The sequence below is a fragment of the Scyliorhinus canicula genome, chromosome 5 (genome assembly GCF_902713615.1).
Source record: "Scyliorhinus canicula chromosome 5, sScyCan1.1, whole genome shotgun sequence".
Classification (NCBI taxonomy): Eukaryota; Metazoa; Chordata; class Chondrichthyes; order Carcharhiniformes; family Scyliorhinidae; genus Scyliorhinus; species Scyliorhinus canicula.
This window is the reverse complement of record NC_052150.1, coordinates 221451054-221470768: the sequence shown is the minus strand read 5'-3', so window position 1 is coordinate 221470768 and position 19715 is coordinate 221451054. Positions and strand designations below refer to the sequence as shown.

The window sequence follows — 19715 nt, the reverse complement described above, 5'->3', positions numbered from 1 at the left end:
TGTTTTGTGTTTAAACAAAGGAGATTACAATGGGATGAGAGAAGAACTAGCTAAGGTAGACTGGGAGCAAAGACTTTATGGTGGAACAGTTGAGGAACAGTGGAGAACCTTCCAAGCGATTTTTCACAGTGCTCAGCAAAGGTTTATACCCACAAAAAGGAAGGACGGTAGAAAGAGGGAAAATCGACCGTGGATATCTAAGGAAATAAGGGAGAGTATCAAATTGAAGGAAAGAGCTTACAAAGTGGTAAAGATTGGTGGGAGACTAGAGGACTGGGAAATATTTAAGGGGCAACAGAAAGCTACTAAAAAAGCTATAATGAGTAAGATAGAGTATGAGAGTAAACTTGCTCAGAATATAAAAACAGACAGCAAACGTTTTTACAAATATATAAAGCAAAAAAGAGTGGCTAAGGTCCTTTAGAGGATGAGAAGGGAGTTTTAATAATGGGAGATGAGGAAATGGCTGAGGAACTGAACAGGTTTTTTGGGTTGGTCTTCACAGTGGAAGACACAAATAACATGCCAGTGGCTGATAGAAATGAGGTTATGACAGGTGATGACCTTGAGAGGATTGTTATCACTAAGGAGGTAGTGATGGGGAATGCTAATGGGGCTAAAGGTAGACAAGTCTCCTGGGCCTGATGGAATGCATCCCAGAGTGCTAAAAGAGATGGCGAGGGAAATTGCAGATGCACTAATGATGATTTACCAAAATTCACTGGACTCTGGGGTGGTCCCGGTGGATTGGAAATTAGCAAACGTGACACCACTGTTTAAAAAAGGAGGTAGGCAGAGAGCAGGAAATTATAGGCCAGTGAGCTTAAGGTCGGTAGTAGGGAAGATGCTGGAATCTATCATCAAGGAAGAAATAGCGAGGCATCTGGATAGAAATTGTCCCATTGGGCAGACACAGCATGGGTTCATAAAGGGCAGGTCGTGCCTAACTTAATTTAGTGGAATTTTTTGAGGACATTACCAGTGCAGTGGATAACGGGGAGCCAATGGATGTGGTATATCTGGATTTCCAGAAAGCTTTTGACAAGGTGCCACACAAAAGGCTGCTGCATAAGATAAAGTTGCATGGCATTAAGGTTAAAGTAGTAGCATGGATAGAGGATTGGTTAATTAATAGAAAGCAAAGAGTGGGGATTAATGGGTGCTTCTCTGGTTGGCGATCAGTAGCTAGTGGTGTCCCTCAGGGATCCGTGTTGGGCCCACAATTGTTCACAATTTACATAGATGATTTGGAGTTGGGGACCAAGGGCAATGTGTCCAAGTTTGCAGATGACACTAAGATGAGTGGTAAAGCGAAAAGTGCAGAGGATACTGGAAGTCTGCAGAGGGATTTGGATAGGTTAAGTGGATAGGTTAAGTGAATGGGCTAGGGTCTGGCAAATGGAATACAATGTTGACAAATGTGAGGTTATCCATTTTGGTAGGAATAACAGCAAACGGGATTATTATTTAAACAATAAATATTAAAGCATGCTGCTGTGCAGAGAGACCTGGGTGTGCTAGTGCATGAGTCACAGAAGGTTGGTTTAGAGGTGCAACAGGCGATTAAGAAGGCAAATGGAATTTTGTCCTTCATTGCTAGAGGGATGGAGTTTAAGACTAGGGAGGTATAAGGGGTTAGTGAGGCCATACCTGGAGTGTTGTGTTCAGTTTTGGTCTCCTTACTTGAGAAAGGACGTACTGGCACTGGAGGGTGTGCAGAGGAGATTCACGAGGTTAATCCCAGAGCTGAAGGGGTTGGATTACGAGGAGAGGTTGAGTAGACTGGGACTGTACTCGTTGGAATTTAGAAGGATGAGGGGGGGATCTTATAGAAACATTTAAAATTATGAAGAGAATAGATAGGATAGATGCGGGCAGGTTGTTTCCACTGGCGGGTGAAAGCAGAACTAGGGGGCATAGCCTCAAAATAAGGGGAAGTAGATTTAGGACTGAGTTTAGGAGGAACTTCTTCACCCAAAGAGTTGTGAATCTATGGAATTCCTTGCCCAGTGAAGCAGTTGAGGCTCCTTCATTAAATGTTTTTAAGGTAAAGATAGATAGTTTTTTGAAGAAATAAGGGATTAAGGGTTATGGTGTTCGGGCCGGAAAGTGGAGCTGAGTCCACAAAAGATCAGCCATGATCTCATTGAATGGCGGAGCAGGTTCGAGGGGCCAGATGGCCTACTCCTGCTCCTAGTTCTTATGTTCTTATGCTCTTATGAGTCTACACCGGCCCTTGGCCCACACCTCCACACTATCCCTGTAACCCCACTTCATTTTGGACACGAAGGGGCAATTGAGAATGGCCAATCCATCTAACCTGCACATTTTTGGACTTGTAGGAGGCACCTGGAGGAAACCCACGCAGACACGGGGGAGAACGTGCAGACTCCGCACAGACCCAAGCCGGGAATCGAACCCGGGTCCCTGGCGCTGTGAAGCAACAGCGCTAACCACCATGTTATGGTGCTGCCCCACCGAGTTGGGTCTGAAGTATTTGGGGTTCGTCTGAAGAATGGGAAAGTGCTGTAGAAATGCAGGTACCTCTTTTGCCTTCCCCTCAACATAAGGCAGCTTATCAAGAGGTTGAAAATGTTTTTTGTTTTTTTTTAAAACAAAAAAGGTTTTTCTTTATTTACACTGCCCAAATTCTTCATGATTGTGAATGTGGAGAGGGTGGTGATTTGGTAATGTCGCCGGGTTAGCAGCTCAGAGACCCGAGCTCACCCACTGAAGGCTTGGGTTCAAATTCCATCATGTCAACTAGTGGAATTCAATTATAAAACTCGTCTATAACGGTGACCATAAAACTATCAGCGGTTGTTGTAAAAACCCACCTGGTTCACTAATGTCCTTCAGGGAAGGAAATCTGCCGTCTTTACCCGGTCTGGCCTAAACGCGACTCCAGACCCACAGCAACGTGGTTGACTATTGACTGCCCTCTGAAATGGCCGAGCAAACGACTCGGTTGAAGAGTAATCAGGAATGGGCAACAAACGGTGGCCCAGCCAGCGATACCGTAAAATAATACATTTTCTAAAATCTTTAACATGGGAGTCAGAGATAAACAACTGCTGAAGATCAAAAGAATATAAGAAATAAGAAGGTATTTGAGGCTGCTTTAACACTCATTATACCACAGCTGATCGGATGGTGAAATAAACTCAATCAAAAATCTGTGACTCAGCTTTGAACTTTTATTCAATCACCCTGCCCATAAAGATAGCTATTCAGATAAACCCCCAATGGCAAACAATGCTGCCACTGACGGATCGTTTTTACAACTTGCTTGTCTGAATCACTGTTATTCTACTTGAATGAGGGCGACTGTGGTGGGGGAGGGACGTGTGAAACTATACAGCAATCCCGGCTTTCCATTACTCCGACAGTCCTCCAGCAACTTTCTATCGGATAGTCACGGCTTCATTTCAAAACACACATCGCAAGTCAGAGACCAGGATGTCAGAGACCAGGATGTCAGAGACCAGGATATCAGGGAAGACAGAGTTCCTGACACCTTCCAATGTTTCAAAGCCACACACATCCCACCCAGCGCCCACGCCCTTCCCAGCACCCACGCTACACCCAACGCCCACGTCCCACCCAGTGCCCACGCCCCACCCAGCACCCACGCCCCACCCACGCCTCCCCAGCACCCACACCCCACCCCCACACCCCCACCCACACACTGCGCCCTCACCCCTCTGCCCACACACTGCACCCTCAACCCACACCCCCACATAATGCACCCTCAACCCCCACACACTGCACCCCCACCCCCCACCCACACACTGCACCCCCACCCCCCACCCACATACTGCACCCCCACCCACACACTGCACCCCCACCCCCCCACCCACACACTGCACCCCCACCCCCCACCCACATACTGCACCCCCACCCACACACTGCACCCCCACCCCCCCCACCCACACACTGCACCCCCACCCCCCACCCGCATACTGCACCCCCACCCCCCACCCGCATACTGCACCCCCACCCCCCCACCCACACACTGCATCCTCACCCCCCCCACCCGCAAACTGCATCCTCACCCACCCCCCGCACACTGCACCCTCACCCCCCCACCCACACACTGCAACCTCACCCCACCTGCACCCACGCAGCCATGAGTCCCAATTCCCATGAAAGCCACTCTCAGTTCTGAGAATTGTGAAGTGAGAGGCAGTGAGCACAGCTCCGTCTCCCAGGTATCGCCCACGGGGCAAACCCAAGAGAAAAACCGCTCTGTCTTTTTAAATATTTTCATAATTGGTCGTTTGCTTCCTGTCTCTTATCCGTTCCATTGCCTCCCTAACAGAGGTGTATCTCAATTCTCACCCTCCTGCGCAACTAAAGAGACAACACAATTGACATTCATAGAACATCGTTCACCATCTCAAGAAGCCCCAGTGTTTAATGGCTAATGAGTACTTTTGAAGTGTGGCCATACAAATTAGGATCGAGTAGACCATTCAGCCCCTCAAGGCCCAATCTGCCGTTCAATAAGATCGTGGCCGACCCTCCTTTTGACTCCCTGTTCATCAAGAATCTATCTACCTCTTCCTTAAAAATATTCACTGACACTGCCTCCACCGCTCTCTGGGGAACTGAGTTCCAAAGACTCACTCCACTCTGGCAAAACATTTCTCCTCATCTTCAATGGTGCACCCCTTATTTTTAACCCATGTCCTCTGCTTCTAGTCCCTCCTTCAGGAGGAAACATCTTTTCAGCATCCATTCTGTCAAGTCCCCTCGGGATCTTGTTTCAGCACGGCGGCAGGGTGGCACAATGGTCAACACTGAGACTGCACAGCTCCAGGGACCCCGGTTCGATTCCCGGCTGGGTCACTGTCTGTGCGGAGTCCGCACGTTCTCCCCGTGTGTGCGTGGGTTTCCTCCGGGTGCTCCGGTTTCCTCCCACAGTCCAAAGATGTGCAAGTTAAGTGGGGTGACTGCATTACGGGGATAGGGTGGAGGCGTGGGCTTAAGTAGGGTGAACTTTCCAAGAGCTGGTGGTGACTCGATGGCCGATAGGCCGCGCCTTCTGCACTGTAAATTCTACACGTGAAAATGTGGCACCTAGTTTCTGCTTAACACTCTCCCACAACGACCAGGTATTCCGCTTATTTAGCAATTTTACAGTCAAGGTAAATATTGGCAAGAACACTGGGGAGATCAACATTGTTTGTCTTTGAAATGGTGCCTTTGGATCATTAATACCCACCTCAAGAGGGCAATGGGGCCTGATCTAATTACACGGCACCTCTCGGAGTGCAGCACTCCCTCAGCACTGAAACGTAAAGGGACAGCCTGGGGTTCAGGGCCCAGGTCTCTGGGGCCAATGTAGCAGTCAGCGGGAAAAGGGTTAAATCAAAGTCGCAGATCAGTACCAGGATTGGAGCAGGAAATGGAAACGGGAATCCCTCGCTGAATTGGGCGGAGGAGTGTCGGCTCCCGAGTCCTGGGTGGGACAGAGTACGCGCTGCATTGCCTGAAAGGAAAGGCAATCCAGGCGACGTGGACAGCATCCAAGACCAGGAGGAGCAGGTCAGAGGTTCCAGCAGAGCCATGCAAAACATTGCCCGAGGAAAACGGATAGAGGAGCTGGGATAACCGGGGACCCGTTCCCGATTTGCAGACGACTGCCACTTGAAATGCAGCAAACTCTTTCTCCCCGCTGCTGCCCGCTCGACTCAATACCAATGTTTCCTCACAAGGGAGTGTGAATCCACTGACATCGCTGTAGACCACATGCCCTGTCCTCATTACAGGCACTTACACTATAGAACGATACAGCGCAGTACAGGCCCTTCGGCCCTCGATGTTGCACTGACATGGAAAAAAACTAAAGGCCATCTAACCTACACTATGCCTTTATCATCCATATGCTTATCCAATAAATTTTTAAATGCCCTCAATGTTGGCGAGTTCACTACTGTTGCAGGTAGGGCATTCCACGGCCTCACCACTCTTTGCGTAAAAAACCCACCTCTGACCTCTGTCCTATATCTATTACCCCTCAATTTAAGGCTATGTCCCCTCGTGCTAGCCACCCCCATCCGCGGGAGAAGGCTCTCGCTGTCCACCCTATCTAACCCTCTGATCATTTTGTATGCCTCTATTAAGTCACCTCTTAACCTTCTTCTCTCTAACGAAAACAACCTCAAGTCCATCAGCCTTTCCTCATAAGATTTTCCCTCCATACCAGGCAACATCCTGGTAAATCTCCTCTGCACCCGTTCCAAGGCTTCCACGTCCTTCCTATAATGAGGCGACCAGAACTGTACGCAATACTCCAAATGCGGCCGTACTAGAGTTTTGTACAACTGCAACATGACCTCATGGCTCCGGAACTCAATCCCTCTACCAATAAAGGCCAACACACCATAGGCCTTCTTCACAACCCTATCAACCTGGGTGGCAACTTTCAGGGATCTATGTACATGGACACCGAGATCCCTCTGCTCATCCACACTACCAAGAATTTTACCATTAGCCAAATATTCCGCATTCCTGTTATTCTTTCCAAAGTGAATCACCTCACACTTCTCCACATTAAACTCCATTTGCCACCTCTCAGCCCAGCTCTGCAGCTTATCTATGTCCCTCTGTAACCTGCAACATCCTTCCGCACTGTCTACAACTCCACCGACTTTAGTGTCGTCTGCAAATTTACTCACCCATCCTTCTGCGCCCTCCTCTAGGTCATTTATAAAAATGACAAACAGCAACGGCCCCAGAACAGATCCTTGTGGTACGCCACTCGTAACTGAACTCCATTCTGAACATTTCCCATCAACTACCACTCTCTGTCTTCTTTCAACTAGCCAATTTCTGATCCACATCTCTAAATCACCCTCAATCCCCAGCCTCCGTATTTTCTGCAATAGCCCACCGTGGGGAACCTTATCAAACGCTTTACTGAAATCCATATACACCACATCAACTGCTCTACCCTCGTCCACCTGTTCAGTCACCTTCTCAAAGAACTCGATAAGGTTTGTGAGGCATGACCTACCCTTCACAAAACCATGCTGACTATCCCTAATCATATTATTCCTATCTAGATGATTATAAATCGTATCTTTTATAATCCTCTCCAAGACTTTACCCACCACGGACGTTAGGCTCACCGGCCTATAGTTACCGGGGTTATCTCTACATCCCTTCTTGAACAAAGGGACCACATTTGCTATCCTCCAGTCCTCTGGCACTGTTCCTGTAGCCAATGATGACATAAAAATCAAAGCCAAAGGCTCAGCAATCTCTTCCCTGGCTTCCCAGAGAATCCTAGGATAAATCCCATCAGGCCCCGGGGACTTATCTATTTTCACCTTGTCCAGAATTGCCGACACTTCTTCCCTACGCACCTCAATGCCATCTATTCTAATAGCCTGGGTCTCAGCATTCTCCTCCACAATATTATCTTTTTCTTGAGTGAATACTGATGAAAAGTATTCATTTAGTATCTCGCTTATCTCCTCAGCCTCCACACACAACTTCCCACCACTGTCCTTGACTGGCCCTACTCTTACCCTAGTCATTCTTTTATTCCTGACATACCTATAGAAAGCTTTTGGGTTTTCCTTGATCCTACCTGCCAAAGACTTCTCATGTCCCCTCCTTGTTCGTCTCAGCTCTCTCTTTAGATCCTTCCTCGCTTCCTTGTAACTATCAAGCGCCCCAACTGAAACGTCATGCCTCATCTTCACATAGGCCTCCTTCTTCCTCTTAACAAGAGATTCCACTTCTTTGGTAAACCACGGTTCCCTCGCTCGACCCCTTCCTCCCTGCCTGACTGGTATGTACTTATCAAGAATATGCAATAGCTGTTCCTTGAACAAGCTCCACATATCCAGTGTGCCCAACCCTTGCAGCCTACTTCTCCAACCAACACATCCTAAGTCATGTCTAATGGCATCATAATTGCCCTACCCCAGCTATAACTCTTGCCCTGCGGGGTATACTTATCCCTTTCCATCACTTAACGTAAAGGTCACCGAATTGTGGTCACGGTTTCCAAAGTGCTCACCTACCTCCAGATCTAACACCTGGCCTGGTTCATTACCCAAAACCAAATCCAATGTGGCCTCGCCTCTTAGAACATAGAACATAGAACGATACAGCGCAGTACAGGCCCTTCGGCCCTCGATGTTGCACCGACATGGAAAAAATCTAAAGGCCATCTAACCTACACTATGCCCTTATCATCCATATGCTTATCCAATAAACTTTTAAATGCCCCCAATGTTGGCGAGTTCACTACTGTTGCAGGTAGGGCATTCCACGGCCTCACCACTCTTTGCGTAAAAAACCCACCTCTGACCTCTGTCCTATATCTATTACCCCTCAATTTAAGGCTATGTCCCCTCGTGCTAGCCACCTCCATCCGCGGGAGAAGTCTCTCACTGTCCACCCTATCTAACCCTCTGATCATTTTGTATGCCTCTATTAAGTCACCTCTTAACCTTCTTCTCTCTAACGAAAACAACCTCAAGTCCATCAGCCTTTCCTCATAAGATTTTCCCTCCATACCAGGCAACATTCTGGTAAATCTCCTCTGCACCCGTTCCAAAGCTTCCACGTCCTTCCTATAATGAGGCGACCAGAACTGTACGCAATACTCCAAATGCGGCCGTACTAGAGTTTTGTACAACTGCAACATGACCTCATGGCTCCGGAACTCAATCCCTCTACCAATAAAGGCCAACACACCATAGGCCTTCTTCACAACCCTATCAACCTGGGTGGCAACTTTCAGGGATCTATGTACATGGACACCGAGATCCCTCTGCTCATCCACACTACCAAGAATTTTACCATTAGCCAAATATTCCGCATTTCTGTTATTCTTTCCAAAGTGAATCACCTCACACTTCTCCACATTAAACTCCATTTGCCACCTCTCAGCCCAGCTCTGCAGCTTATCTATGTCCCTCTGTAACCTGCAACATCCTTCCGCACTGTCTACAACTCCACCGACTTTAGTGTCATCAGCAAATTGTTGGCCCATCTAATGTACTCGAACTGTATCTTTTCCAGTCAATATTTGGAAAGTTAAAGTCTCCCATAACAACTACCCTGTTACTTTCGCTCTTTTCCAGAATCATCTTCGCCATCCTTTCCTCTACATCCCTAGAACTATTAGGTGGCCTATAGAAAACTCCCAACAGGGTGACCTCTCCTTTCCTGTTTCTAACCTCAGCCCATACTACCTCGGAAGAAGAGTCCCCATCTAGCATCCTTTCCGCCACCGTAATACTGTCCTTGACTAGCAGCGCCACACCTCCCCCTCTTTTGCCCCCTTCTCTGAGCTTACTAAAACACCTAAACCCCGGAACCTGCAACAACCATTCCTGTCCCTGCTCTATCCATGTCTCTGAAATGGCCACAACATCGAAGTCCCAGGTACCAACCCATGCTGCCAGTTCCCCTACCTTATTTCGTATACTCCTGGCATTGAAGTAGACACACTTCAAACCACCTACCTGAACACTGGCACCCTCTTGCAAAGTCAAATCTGTGCTCCTGACCTCTATACTCTCAATCTCCCGTACCCCAAAACTACAATCCAGGTTCCCATGCCCCTGCTGAATTAGTTTAAAAACTATTTGGTTTTAAAAACTGGCGTCATGGTTGTGCAGAGGTTTCCCCAGCTGGTTTATTTTATAGAATCCCTGCAGTGCAGAAGGAGGCCATTCAGCCCATCAAGTCTGCACCAACCCTAAGAGAGCACCCTACCCAGGCCCACTCCCCTGCCCTATCCCCATTATTCCATCCAACCTTTTTGGACACTAAGGGCAATTTATCACGGCCAATCCATCTAGCCCGCACACCTTTGGACTGTGGGAGGAAACCGGAGCACCCGGAGGAAACGCCTGGCATACACAGGGAGAACGTGCACACTCCTCCCAGTCACCTGAGGTGGGAATCGAACCCGGGACCCTCACTCTGTGAGGCAGCAGTGCGAACTACTGTACTACCGTGGCACCCTCCTCCCCTACATTTAAAAAAAAAATTTAGAATACCAAATTCATTTCTTTTTTCCAATTAAGCGGCAATTTAGCGTGGCCTATCCACCTACCTTGCACATCTCTGGGTTGTGGGGGGCAAAACCCACACAAACACGGGGAGAATGTGCAAACTCCACGCGGACAGTGACCCAGAGCCAGGATCGAATCTGAGATCTCAGCGCCGTGAGGCAACAATGCTAACCCACTGCGCCACCGTGCTGCCCTTCCCCTCCCCAACATGCCAGCCCCCTACCCTGGGCAAAGTGTATGTGGGGGGATGGGGACTGGCTGCCTGACCCCAGCATGGGGCTATGGTGCAGCAGGGAGGAGGGTTTAAGAGGCCTGAGGGGAGGGTTAAAGGTGGGAGGGGTGGAAAGCTACCTCCAAGGGGCACCAAGGACCCCCAAATGAGGCCCCCACTCCCCTCCGCCTTTGCCTCACAACTGAGGTAAAGTAGGGCCTAGCGGGTACCTGCTAGGCCCAAACCACTCCCTGCTGTGGGTAAAACTGCAGCAGAGGAGGAATGAGGCACTTGAAAGGTCATTAAGTGGCCCTCAATCGGCCAGAGGGTGGCTGGACAACCCGAAGACTCCACCGCCCACCATAAAGTGGGAGATGGGTAGGGTCGAGGGAGGGGGCAGTGGGAAGGCCGCACGCTGCTATTAATGACCCCGTCCACCCTCCCCAACCTTCAAACACCAGCAAAAAGGGGGAGGGAGTCAAATTCTGCCCACAGAATATTCCAGCCCTGTGGGCCGTCTCTGCTCTTTGGCAGGTGAGCTCACGTCGACTGTGGTCATGAAGCAGAAAGGGTTGACTGCTCGGAGCAATGGCCTCGCCCTGCTGGATCCTAACCCTGACTAACCCTGTGGTGGGAAACCCCTGCAGCTTAGGGAGTCTGTGCCAGGATTTAGACAGGGCCATTGGGACTGGAGCTGCATATCTCTCCCTCTGCACTCCACCATCTTTTCCTTCAATATCAAAGGCCTTTCCTAGAGTGCGAGTCCGCCACCTGCGCCGTCGGCACGTTTCTGGGCCCGCTGGCAGCTGAAAAACCGGCTCTGCTTGGCTGGATCGAGGCCTAATGAATGGTATCCCTCGTGGTCTGTCTCGATGTATTTCGGCGCTTCCCCAAGCGAGTCCCAGCCTCAATCCGCAAGCACCCAGTGTGCTGGGCTGGTCCACCTGGGCCAAAGCAGCAGCCGGAACAGCCACTGTAAGGCAACGCAGCGGCCCAATTTGTGCAGAACAGGATCCCTCCGTCACCCCCCACCATCCTCGGGCCCTGGCAGCATCACCCCCACCCCAGCCAGTGTCCAGCCCGGCAGCCCACAGTCACTCCTCTCGGTGTCCTACCTCCTCTCTCTTGCTTTTTTAAAGCACACGTGAACCGCCCCGTCGGGAACTCGGCCCATCGGAAATCTGCCGCCCTTACCCGGTCTGGTCTACCATGTGACTCTGGACCCACAGCAAGGTGGTTGACTCTTGACCGTCCCCTACAATTGCCACTCTGTTCAAGGGCAATTAGGGAAGGGCAACAAATGCTGGCCCAGCCAGCGATGCCCCCATCCCGTGAAGCAATAAATGCCCACCGACAGTGTGGCAGCCGTGTATGCCATCTACAAGCTGAACTCAGGAACTGACCAAGCTCCCTACGGCAGCACCTTCCAAACCCTCGACCGCTCCTATCTAGAAAGACGAGGCAGCGGGCACATGGGAAGCCCACCAGCTGGAAGTCCCCCCACCCCGCCCCCGCCACTCACTGTCCTGACTTGAACATATATCGGCCGTTCCTTCACTGCCTCTGGGTCAAAATCCTGGAACTCCCTTCCTAACAGCACAATGGGTGTACCTACACCACATGGACGACAATGGTTCCAGGTGGCAGCTCATCACCACCTTTCTGAAGGACAAGAAAGGGATGGGCAATAAACACTGGCCCAGCCAGCGAAGCTCACGCCGCTAATTAATTTAAAGAAGAAATGAGATGGCACCTCCCAGCAGTGTGGCGGTCCCTCGGTCCCGCACCAGACTGTGGGTTTACGTTATGTGGCCGTGTCTTCACTCTTCACATTCTTGGTGCTGCCATTTCTGCCCTGACAGAGTTCTATATGGGAGATGAACCTCTGTGTGATCGCTCTTCTATTCCAGCTGTGCCTGCCCCTTTAAATTCTCCACCCCTCCCCTCCCCCGCCTTCCACGGTTCAGAATTCGTCGAATTCCAGTGATCCCTGGCGAAACGGATCATTTCTTCCACTTCCCATCATGCCCCTGGCTCATGACTGCCAATTGCGCACAAGCCAACCTTTTTTCTCTTGAATGTTTTTCGACCCGAGGGTTTGTTCCGGAGTATTGGAGTGAACGTACGGAAAATGCCGGAAGGAAAATGCCATGCAGCCTACCCCACAAGTTTGGACCGTCCTTATTTCCCCGTTTTACTGATTGTTTACCATTTCCGGCCCCATACCCTTCGCAATCGGGATATTCCTTACTCAGCTGTGCCCCTTGGGAATAGCAGGAAAACAGATACAAAAAGAAAAAGCCATGGCCAATTGATAGAACAAATGCTGGAAAATTCCTCCCTGCACAGCTTCCTCTCCACAACGCTTCCTTTCTTCCACAGAATCCCTACATCGCCCCAACTTCACTGGCATCCAAATCTGTCCCTCAATCGCCTATGGGCCTAACATCTCCAGTCCCTCACTATCCAGCAGCCCCACGCCAATTTAGGGAAGTGGCAATGTATGATGAACATACGAACTAGGAACAGGAGGAGGCCATTCAGCCCCTCGAGCCCCCCCCCCCCCCCCTCTCTCTGTCTTAAATAGGCGACTCCTTGGGAGCGAATTATCCATTTGAGAGAGTAATTGCTGGTGCCGGGACTGAATCACGCGTGTTCTCCGTGGACGAAAGAGGTGCCAATCCCGGAGTGATTCAGGTCCCCTTAAGAACCCGTGCCGTGTAGAACCCGCACAATTCCAATGGATGCCGACCCGTATCCCAGCCAACATGGAGGCTCTGGAGCACACCCACCCCGTTGATGGGTCGGCGGGGGCCAGAGGGGACCTGGGGGGGGGGGGGGGGGGGGGGGGGGGGTGGCTTGGGCGGCACGCACATGGCCCCTGGCGCTAAGTTCCCAGTGGGCAGTCAGCGGCGTGTGCAGCAGCGTGGGCTGCCTTGCAAGCTGAGGCAATGGCGGTCCGTGCCCGTCCACCCTGACCCCACAGCCCATCTCCTGGCCACCCCTCCCACTGCTCCCCCCCCAGCCCTGGCAGAAGCCCTCCAGCCAGCAGCACACTACAGCGATGTTGGACACCTTCCGTACCCCCTCTCGCACCCTCAGCAGCCATGGTGCCCGATTTGAAACACCACAGGTGAACCTCCCCATCGGTAATTCCTCCTGGCGGGGATGGAGCATCACAGATGGCCCAGATAATACGGGCTCAAGCCAGCTACTGACATGCCAATGGCCTTTACTGCAAAATCTGCATAACCACGCCAGCATGCAGCTTAGAACGCAGCCACGCCAGCATGCAGCTTAGAACGCAGCCACGCCAGCATGCAGCTTAGAATGCAGCCACGCCAGCATGCAGCTTAGAACGCAGCCACGCCAGCATGCAGCTTAGAACGCAGCCACGCCAGCATGCAGCTTAGAACGCAGCCACGCCAGCATGCAGCTTAGAACGCAGCCACGCCAGCATGCAGCTTAGAACGCAGCCACGACAGCATGCAGCTTAGAACGCAGCCACGCCAGCATGCAGCTTAGAACGCAGCCACGCCAGCATGCAGCTTAGAACGCAGCCACGCCAGCATGCAGCTTAGAACGCAGCCACGCCAGCATGCAGCTTAGAACGCAGCCACGCCACTGTCCAGGGACCGGAGAATGGCATTCCATTTGACGCTCAGCGCCAACCTCGATTTCCAGCTGACGCCAAATTCTCCGCCCAATCGTGTTTCCTGATTCCGGCGACGGCTGATGGAAAATCCCGCCCCTTATGTTTAAACAGTGACCCCCAAGTTCTGGATTCTCTCATAAGAGGAAACATCCTCTCCACATCCATCCTGTCCATGCCCCTCAGGATCTTAACTGTTTCAATCAAGTTACCTCTTATTGTTGAGAACTCCAGATACAAACCTGTCCAACCGTTCCTAATCCACTAACATTCAGCCACCCCAGCTTTTCTGCAAAATGCTCGTTCCCTTGGCTCCTCCCAGTAATTACATCATCTTACGATTACTCTTGTGGATCAAGTTGCTAAAGCTTTTCAAGCTGAGCATTGCTTTTGTGAAAAGAATCCTCGATTTATTTTGTTATTCATTGATTGGACATGGCTGGGCAAGGATAATCGTAGAATCATAGCTCAGAGGGAGGCCATTTGGCCCATCGAGTCTGCACCCGCCCTTGGAAAGAGCATCCCACACCTCCACCCACCTAACCTTTTTGTACACGAAGGGGCAATTTACCATGTCCAATCCACCTAGCCTGCATGTCTGTGGACTGTGGGAGGAAACCGGAACACCCGCAGGAAACCCAGGCAGACACGGGGAGAACGTGCAGACTCCGCACAGACAGTGACCCAGCTGGGAATCGAACCTGGGCCCCTGGAGCTATGAAGCGACAGTGCTAACCACTGTGCTACCCATGAAAACAGAAAATGCTGGAAAATCCCACCCTCCCATGTTGATTCGGGCTGAAGGGGTGGTCGGGGATTTTTTTCCTGTGGGGCTCGGAGATCAGGACGCCATTTTTAAATGGCGTCCCGAGATCGCTACATCGGGGAGTTCCACGAGCAGAGGTGCCCGTTGTAAAAAACGGGGCTATGGGGTCATCGGATGCACATACCCCATTTCCTTAATTCAACGCGAGTCGTATTGAATAGCCAAATGTGTCTCAGCACTGCGAGTGCAGAGAAACATGCAGAGAAATGTGCTCGCTCAGGAACTTTGCTCACATTTGGGAAGATCGTGCCTCATTGTATTATACGAATTAGGTGTAGTAAGGGTTAAATGCTGGGTTGGTGCGTTTGACTGCTGCAGTAGTATTTTTAAAGAATCCTGGGTTGAAAGATTTTGGGAACCAGGAGTGCAGTTAAGGCGTCGAAAAAGCTTGGGCTAACGGAATGTTGTTTGGATTAAGGAGATTCCCTCCGGAGTTAATTCGATTTCAGCTTGATAAGATGATATAATTACTGGGAGGAGACAAGGTATCAAGGAATTTTGCAGAAAAGCAGAGTTAGCTGGAGATGTGGGCAGAAGTCAAGCATCTCAGTTCAGTTAAAGATATGCCTGTAGATAGATTAGCAGATTCTTTCAAAGCAGTTCAGAAGAGGGCGAGTCGGGTCAGCTGAAACCGGCTGAAGCAGCTTCTAAAGAAACACAGCCAGAGTTTCTGCATGGTTCTGACAGGATTCAGATCTTTTTCTTTAAAACAGGCTAAAAGAACATCTTTGCAAGGCAGGTATTCCTGAGTGCTAAATGTATTTAACATTGGATTGAGAGCGGAGATGATTTTTTTTCTGTTGTTTGAGTGGGAATAAAGATTGCAGTTAAGGGTAGCTGTATTGAGTAGCATTGTTTAAGGGATAATTGTAAGCTATTTTTCTGGTCTGATGTTAAAGATGATTTAATATAGTCTCAGTGATGACGTTTGTTTTAATAAACCATATCCCTAATTCTTCGTGAAATCACTCCCTGGAGCAAGGTATCCTTTCCTCATGGTCTTCTATTGGCATTTCTGTCCAATATCCGAGCCATTGCTGGGGTCTGGTCTGGGTTCTTAATATGGATGACCCTTCGAGAGTCATCCTGACCTGAAACGTTATGCTGTCGGACCCGAGAGATTGTCCAGCATTTTATGTTTCAGATTCCAGCTTCCGCAGTGATTTGGTTTTGTCTCAGCACTCATTGCCCGTGCCTAACTGCCCTCGAAGAGTTGGCGGGGAGCCACCTTCTGGAACCGCTGCCGTCCACGTGGCGTAGTCCCAACCACGGCGCTGTTAGGATGGCAGTCCCAGATTTTTAACCCCAGCGACAATGTAGGAACGCCGGTATAGATCCCGCTCAGGTCGCTTCGCGGCCAAGAAGAGGGAATGGATTTGGTGTCCAGAGAACAGAATCTGTGGGTTAGCAATAAACACAGAGGATGTCTCCCTTCCCATTCCAGATTGGGATGGTGAAGAGGCAGCCAACCCGTGGACCAAGACACCGGCCTGCATTCTGGTTGCCTGAAGGAGGGACATATGGCATTGGAGGTAGTTTGAAGAAGGCTCACTAGGCCGATTGCTGGCTGCTGGGCCTGTACTCATTGCTGTTTGGAAGAATGAGAGATGGGTCTGGGAGGCTTGGCAGGGTTTAAATACAGAGAGGATTTAAAAATAAGATCTCTCATTTATGACTGAGGTATGGAGAATTCTTTTTTCCGAGGGTCAGCTGCCTTGTGGAATTCCCTTCCCCGGAGACCAGGGAGGTTGGGTCATGAAATGAAATGAAATGAAAATCGCTTATTGTCACGAGTAGGCTTCAATGAAGTTACTGTGAAAAGCCCCTAGTCGCCACATTCCGGCGCCTGTCCGGGGAGGCTGTTACGGGAATCGAACCGTGCTGCTGGCCTGCCTTGGTCTGCGTTCAAAGCCAGCGATTTAGCCCAGTGAGCTAAACCAGCCCTCATCGAACGTGGTTAAAAGCCGAGTTAAATAGATTCTTGACGGACGAGGGAGTGAAAGTGTAATGGGGAGACAGGAAATTAGATAAGTCATGATCTTACTGAATGGCGGAGCAGGCTCAATGGCCAACTCCTGCTCTTTTTTTTTTAAAGTTGGTCTTATTCAAACATCTGGTTACGTTGCAACAACAATTAATCTTGCTGGCAGGACAGTGGGCCCAACCCAGGGAATGAGACAATCCAGGATAAATGAGGGAAACAGGGTGCTCCACCACACCTCTGCCAAGCCACAATACTGAGTCTGTAAAACTAGTACAGGCCCCATTAAAAGTGCTTTATCTTTGATGGCCCACGCAGGCTGAACTTGAGACTCATTTATATAGCTCCACGCTCTCAATGGTATCTCGATCCTTGCTCTGGCTATCAGGACACAGGCGAGGCTAGCATTTATTGCTAATTTATTCATGGACCATGGGTGTCGCTGGCTAGGCCAGCATTTATTGCCCAACCCTAGTGCGCTTTGAGACAGTGATGAAATGAAATGAAAATCGCTTATTGTCACAAGTAGGCTTCAATGAAGTTACTGTGAAAAGCCCCCAGTCGCCACATTCCGGCGCCTGTCCGGGGAGGCTGGTATGGGAATCGAACCGTGCTGCTGGCCTGCTTTAAAAGCCAGCGATTTAGCCTGGTGAGCTAAACCAGCCGTCTTCTTGAACCGCTGCAGTCTATGTGATGGATTTGATTTGATTTATTATTGCCACATGCATTAGTATACAGTGAAAAGTATTGTTTCTCACATGCGATACAAACAGTGCATACCGTACATAGGGAAGGAAGGACAGACTGCAGAATATCATAGGATTTACAGTGCAGAAGGAGGCCATTTGGCCCATCGCGTCTGCACCGGCTCTTGGAAAAAGCACCCTACTCAAGGTCAACACGTCCACCTTATCCCCATAACCCAGTAACCCCACCCAACACTAAGTGCAATTTTGGACACTAAGGGCAATTTATCATGGCCAATCCACCTAACCTGCACATCTTTGGACTGTGGGAGGAAACCGGAGCACCCGGAGGAAACCCACGCACACACGGGGAGGATGTGCAGACTCCTCACAGATAGTGACCCAAGCCGGAATCGAACCCGAGACCCTGGAGCTGTGAAGCAATTGTGCTATCCACAATGCTACCGTGCTGCCCTAATGTTAGTTATAGCTAGGGTGTAGAGAAAAGATCAACTTAATACGAGGTAGGTCCATTCAAAAGTCTGATGGCAGCAGGGAAGTAACTGATCTTGAGTCGGTTGGTACGTAACCTCAAACTTTGGTATTTTTTTCCTGATGGAAGAACATAGAACATAACAGCGCAGTACAGGCCCTTCGGCCCTTGATGTTGCGCCGACCTGTGAAACCACTCTAAAGCCCATCTACACTATTCCCTTATCATCCATATGTCTATCCAATGACCATTTGAATGTCCTTAGTGTTGGCGAGTCCACTACTGTTGCAGGCAGGGCATTCCACGCCCTTACTACTCTCTGAATAAAGAACCTACCTCTGACATCTGTCCTATATCTATCTCCCCTCAATTTAAAGCTATGTCCCCTTGTGCTAGACATCACCATCCGAGGAAAAAGGCTCTCACTGTCCACCCTATCTAATCCTCTGATCATTTTGTATGCCTCAATTAAGTCACCTCTTAACCTTCTTCTCTCTAACGAAAACAGCCTCAAGTCCCTTAGCCTTTCCTCAGAGGATCTTCCCTCCATACCAGGCAACATCCTGGTAAATTTCCTCTGCACCCTTTCCAATGCTTCCACATCCTAAGGTGGAAGAGAGTATGTCTGGGGTGCGTGGGGTCCTTAATTATGCTGGCCTTTCTGAGGCAGCGGGAATTGACCTTTTGTAATTTCCTGCGGTCTTGGGCAGAGCAGGCTCCATACCAAGCTGTGCTAAAACCAGGAAGAATGCTTTCTATGGTGCATCTGTAGAAATTGGTGAGAGTCGTAGCTGACATGCCAAATTTCCTCAATCTTCTGAGAAAGTAGTCGTTGGTGGGCTTTCTTAACTATAGTGTCGGCATGGGAGGGACCAGGATAGGCTGTTGGTGATCTGGACACCTAAGAACTTGAAGCTCCCATTGATGTAGACAGGGGCATGTTCTCCACTGCGCTTCCTGAAGTCAATGACAATCTCCTTCATTCTGTTGACATTGAGGGAGAGATTATTGTCATCGCACCAGTTCACCAGATTCTCTATCTCATTCCTGTACTCTGTCTCGTCATTGTTTGAAATCCAACCCACTCCTGTGGTGTCATCAGCAAATTTGAAAATTGAGTTGGAGGGCAATTTGGCCACATAGTCATGGGTGTATAAGGAGTATAGTAGGAAGCTGAGGACACAGCCTTGTGGGGCACAGTGTTGAGGATGATCGTGGAGGAGGTGTTGTTGCCTATCCTTACCGATTGTGGCCTGTGGGTTAGAAAGCTCAGGATCCAGTTACAGAGGGAGGAGCTGAGGCCAAGGCCACGGAGTTTGGAGATGAGTTTCGTAGGAATGATGATGTTGAAGGTACATCCACAGTGCCTAGTTGGAGGGAGTTCGAGGAATTTGACCCAGCGAAGAAATAGATGTTTCCAAGTCAAAGTGGTGAGTGACTTGGAGGGGAACCTCCATTTGCTCCTGGATAGTAAGCATCGCAGGTTTGGACATTGCTGTCAAATAAACCATTATACGTTGCTGCAGTGCATCTTGTAGACACACTGCTGCCACAGTGTGTCGGTGGAATGGAAATTAATGTTTTAAGGTGCTGGATAGGTGCCAATCAAGTGGCTGCTTCATCCTGGACGGTGTTGAACTTCTGGAGTGTTGTTGGAGCTGCACTCATCCAGGCAAGTGGGGAGTATTCCATCACACTCCTGACCACACTCCTGGTCAATGGCGGACGGGCTTTGCGGAGTCAGGAATATGCTCTGCTGAATTCCCAGCCTCTAACCTGCTCTTATACCACAGGATTTATATAGTTAGTCCAGTTGGTAG

The 19715-nt window shown here is 49.8% G+C and overlaps 1 protein-coding gene across 3 annotated transcripts in view; it reads right to left on the bottom strand.

Moving 5' to 3' along the window:
- Positions 1-19715, bottom strand: part of plcd1a (phospholipase C, delta 1a) — a 178731-nt gene that overhangs the window by 52647 nt on the left and 106369 nt on the right. The window lies entirely within an intron of this gene.